Source organism: Melospiza georgiana, chromosome 4 (genome assembly GCF_028018845.1).
Source record: "Melospiza georgiana isolate bMelGeo1 chromosome 4, bMelGeo1.pri, whole genome shotgun sequence".
Taxonomy (NCBI): domain Eukaryota; kingdom Metazoa; phylum Chordata; class Aves; order Passeriformes; family Passerellidae; genus Melospiza; species Melospiza georgiana.
In genome coordinates this window covers 20,190,410-20,195,484 of record NC_080433.1, presented here as the reverse complement: position 1 = coordinate 20,195,484, position 5,075 = coordinate 20,190,410, and the positions used below count along the sequence as shown (strand labels likewise).

The 5,075-nt window shown below is 45.0% G+C and overlaps 1 protein-coding gene across 1 annotated transcript in view; it reads right to left on the bottom strand.

Annotated features, from left to right (window-relative positions):
* Positions 1 to 4,517: 4,517 nt before the first annotated feature.
* Positions 4,518 to 5,075, bottom strand: part of CCND2 (cyclin D2) — a 29,721-nt gene continuing 29,163 nt past the window's right edge. The window contains exon 5 of the mRNA XM_058023147.1: positions 4,518 to 5,075. This exon is cut by the window's right edge and continues 4,042 nt beyond it. The gene's annotated coding sequence lies outside the window, so the exon portion shown is untranslated.

Below are 5,075 nucleotides of genomic sequence, written 5' to 3'. Positions count from 1 at the left end.
TGGGACCACACTGGTCTTGTCCTGCAGAACCCACAGAATCACAGAATGGCCTGGCTTGGAAGGGACCTTAAAGATCGTCCAGTTCCAGCTCCCTGACATGGGCAGGGACACCTTCCACTGTCCCAGGTTGCTCCAAGCCATGTCCAACCTGGCCTTGGACACTTCCAGGGACCTAGGGGCAGCCACAGCTTCTCTGGGCAGCCTAGAAATTCCTACTGGTAAAATGGACAAAGTAACACAAGAAGTAACTTGAACTTGTCGCCCTGATTTTTTAAGATTTTCTAAGCGTTCTGATATTTACATTCTTGTAGCAAACTTTTTCACACACTTTCTATAAATAACTTATTGTTTTGCATTCTTTTATGGAGGAGGAGAAATTTGATAGACTGTTGGTTGGTTGGGTGTCATTGGAGAGGTGGCACTTTCACCCTCCAATCCACTGTCACTTTTAGAAAACTATAAATGTTGGAGTCAGAAAATAAACTTCCCTTTTTTCTGCACCTTGAAAGCAGTGGTGTGTGCGCTCGTATTGTTTTGTATCCTGTCGCGACAAGAACTCATCCTTTTCCCCTCAGAAAGCTGAAGTTTTATGGCTTACATACAGTGTGATTAACCAAAATATTAGTTGGTCAGCTGAGTGTATTTCCTTCAGGATTTTTCAACCTGATTGAATAAATGATATCTAAAAACCCAAGAAATTCTTCTGGGTTGCCAGGAGGTCTGACCTCAGTTTGAAAGTGGTTTGTGCTTTAAGACCAAATAAATTCTAAATGAAGACCGAAACATAATTTGTTTCAATAGCTGTTTAAAGCAGATGCAAAAGTTAAATATTTAATGCAAGAGCTGTGTCTGTTTGGTTTCCTTTTTATCTTCTTTTTGCAGCGTGGCATTAACCTCACATTTCTGCAGTGACTCTCCACAGATTTCGGAACTGACATTTTCACATTTTCACACCAGTGACAGTCTCACCTGTAAATGAGCCAGTGCCAACTGGATCAGCTCTGACCTATTTCTGTTGTATCACCATTAAAAACAACTGTGTTTTGCTGTGGTGATAAAACTCCAGCTGTGTCTCACACGTGGTTTAGAGGATCAAATCTCAAACATGAGCCTACGCTGTTAACATCTCTTTCTAAGTGCACAATGAAAGTACAGGTCCTTTTGGAAAAGCGACAGCCCTTCAGGCAAAGTTAGTGACAGACTTTGTCTGAAGTCACCCGCTTTGGGTGACACACAAGCCACTTTGGCTTTGAGAGCAAACAGCTTGGAAAGCCTGTACCTTCTGACTTAGAGCCTCATGGCTTAGCTGCTAGGGTAGGTTTCCCTTTTCAATTGTCATTTGGGATCTGATCTTGCTCCTTGTGCTTACAAATACACCCAGCAGAAACCTTTGCTGAATTTCTTCAGTTCTGTGTTGCTGCACTTCTCTGCCTGCACAATGCTCCTCTGAAGGATGTGCTGGCCTGAAATCCTAGCAAATCCTACCCAGAGATTGTGCTGCGGGCAGGCCTCAAATTGGCTCTGCTGGAGAACACAGTTCCTAGAATTTCATTCGTGGCAGAGTGACTTCGGGGATGTTTTTAATTGTTTTTAAGCTGGTTCTCAGTGCGGTGTACGCGCTGCGAGTAGGGAGCCGGGGCAGCCCCTGGGCCGAGCACCTTCCCCTCTGCTGGAGCTATGGCAGCCCCGGGACGTTCCTTTGTCCCCGCGGGATTCCCGGGATTGTCCCGGGGCCCTGAGGGCCGTGCGCGGGGCGCGGGCGCCCCCTGGAGGCTCCCCCCCCGCGCTCTGCAGCGGCCGCCGCGGCCCTTCCCATTGCACAGGCCTCGCCACTCCCGGATCGCGGATCCCATCCTTCCCCGGGCGCTGTCAGCGCACACCAAAAAGATCAATACTTCGTTGTGTCTAAGAAGCAGATCCAAAGTAACCAGAATAAAAAAGTTTCTCTGAGAAGCAAACAAGTTGAATTTACAATCATGGAATCATAGAATATCCTGACTTGGAAGGGACTCACAGGGATCATCCAGTCCCGCTCCTGGCCCTGCACAGACCCCCCAGCAATCCCACCCTGTGCATCCCTGAGAGCGCTGTCCAAACCCTCCTGGAGCTCTGGCAGCCTTGGGGCCGTGACCATTCCTGGGGAGCCTGCTCAGTGCCCCAGCACCCTCTGGGGGAAGAACCTTTCCCAGATATCCAACCCTGATCCTCCTCCCCTGACACAGCTCCAGCCGTTCCTGTGTCCTGTCCCTGGTCACACAGAGCAGAGATCAGGGCCTGCACCTCCTCTTCCCCTCATGAGGAGGCTGCAGATTGTGATGAGTTCTCCCCTTGGAGACAACGTGAGGAAACTGGAAAACTTGAGATAAATTTTTGTTTGAGTGTGCTGGATGACAATGCTGATTTCATCCCTCATCCTCCAGCTGGTTATGTCCCACTCACAGCTTTGCTCAAGTTCTGAAAACCCTCAGAAAGGTCAATCTAATGCTCTTCACGGATGCTTGCGAGTCCTCTGTGAGATGAACCAGAGCTTTTGCTCTAAGAAGTGTTCCTGAGTAACCTGAGGAGCCAAACACAGCCAGTCTGCTGACCTTTCCCTCTCTCCTTCACTGCTCTGGCCTAATTCTTCTTGCAGTTTCTGCATGTTGCATTTTGGAAGAGCTCAAATAACAACCCAGTTTATTTTTAGAGAAAACTCAATGGCAAGACCAAGCTAGCACCACATCATTTCCACAGAATGACAGGCATTTAAGGACACAGACATTTCCCTTTTTACTTTTCTTCTTTGCGTTCAGCTCCTTTCTCTCTCTCTCTCTCTCTCTCTCTCTAGCAGGTTGCAGCAAAACTCAGTGGTTATTCTTACCTCAGTGTAAATATCTCAGCTTTACTCACCTTTATTTGTAATCCTAAAAAGTCTTAATTGAATGCCACTGCTGCTGAGGGATGCCCTTTGTCACAGTGCCCCTGGAGCCCAGCAGAGCACTGACCTGATGTTCTCCCTGGCCTGACAGTCCCACAAGTTTCAGTGTTGTCTCCTGGCTACATCAGCAGGAACATCAACAGCCCAGCTGGAATGCAAACCACCTTTGAGAACCCTTTTAAACAGAACAACAATCACAGAAGCACAGGATTGGTCAGGTTGGAAAGGACCACAGTGGAGCATCTGGTACAGTGTCCGTGCTCCAGCAGGGCCATCCCAGAGCACAGGGTTGTGTCCAGACAGCTCTGGAATATCCCCAGTGAGGGAGACTCCACATCCTCTCTGAACAATCTGTTCAGGGCTCGGTCACTGCACAGTTCCAGTCCTTCACAGGCTCCAAGCTGAGCCTAGTAAATACCAGAAATTGCTGGTCATGTTGTTCAGTGGTGGTCAGAGAAAACCCTGGACTTGTGATGGTTTAAAATCTCTACCTCTTAGTGTAGATAAGCTGGGAAATGTGAGGCTCACAAGACATTTGGCAGGGAAGTCTTCAGAGGCTTTCCCTAAAACCACAGGTCCCAAGATTGTGTGAGTATGGCTAGAAAGATCTCTGTCTCCTGACTCTTAGCTTCCTGATTTAGTCCCTCTTTCCTATTAATTTTTAATTCATTCATATTAATTCCATAATTCATAATAAATTTATATTTCCAATCATGATATTTTCTATTTGTTTCTGTTTATTTTTGCTTGTGTATTGCTTAATTTTTGCAACATTTGTTTTTTGAGGTTTTTTTTTTTCCTTCTTCATGTTCATTTTATCTTGAAGTTTGTCATTTGGAGTCTTTTCCTTTCATTTATCTTTGGGTTTGGCAGTATAATTCACTTCATGATGATGTTTCCCCCAGTATGTCTGCCCAAATGCCTCTTCTTCATTCTTCAGGGTCTCTTTGCTGTCCCCAGGGGTGAAAAAGGGCTGGAAATTCAGGAGAAAACTGCTACTGGATGCCAGTGGAGGAGAGGTTAGGCCAAACACATCCCACAGGAGCTTGGTAACTTCACAGCAGGCATCCACAAGCAGATGTGGGAGAGGGGAGAGGTTGAGCATCCTGCCCCCCTGGCCACAGACTGAGAAAGCAGACTCTGGACAATGGACTCATTTCTTCCTACTGGCCTCACCACAAATCCCACTCCTTTTACTCACGGTTTCCCCAGGTTTACAGAAAGAAAAACAATCTGATTTTTTCAGTAGCATTCCAGTGCAACAAACAATTGAGTGAAGATTTAAACCGTATTTCAATTCACTGCAAAAATGTGCACTCTGTGTGGCTTTTTACCAGCTCAATTTGATTCCCACAAATTTTTTGATCCTGTAATTTACCAATTTTTAGGACTTTGTTCTTGAATCTCAGGACCAGAATTTGCCTAGCCAGTGGGAATGCAGCTACATTTTAGAGGCAGGCTCGTTCTGTGACTGCAGCCTTCATTTTATATGCCTGCTAGCACCATCTACCCAGATCAGAGGCTTTAGAATTACATCTTACCACCATGCAACGAGTGACACAACCAAATTCACTAAAGGAATAAAAGCAAGGCAAGTAAATTTAGGTCAAGGTGAGTTTATTGTCCATACAGCATACCTAATCCCGCCAAAACACTTTTCTTAGAACCATCTTTAAACTAGTCAAAACAATAGGTTATTAATAAAAATGACAACACTGAACAAAGACCTTTTAAAAGGCAATCAAGACTACACCGTATCAGAGTCTTATCCATCAAAAACAACCTCATGTACTTTCTAAATACTTTTGTTTACACTGATGTCTACTACCACACTTTCTAGCATCCCCTGACCACATAAACATCCACACCTCTTAAAGAGCACATTTGTGAGAGAATAACGTTGACTTGATATGGCATCACACTCAATAAAGCAAAAAAAAAAAAAAACAAACAAAAAAAAACCTAAAACAAAACCCAAAAAAGTTTGAGAACAGAAACTGTGCAACCAAGAGTGATTTCTGAGGTACATGAGAACATGGTAATAAACATAGTGGAAAAAATCCAGTGGCCAGGTAGTTTGCTGAGTAATTAAGAGCTGTCCAATTACTCAAGCATAAATCATAGACATTGAATTAGTTGGACATGGGATTAATTGGTA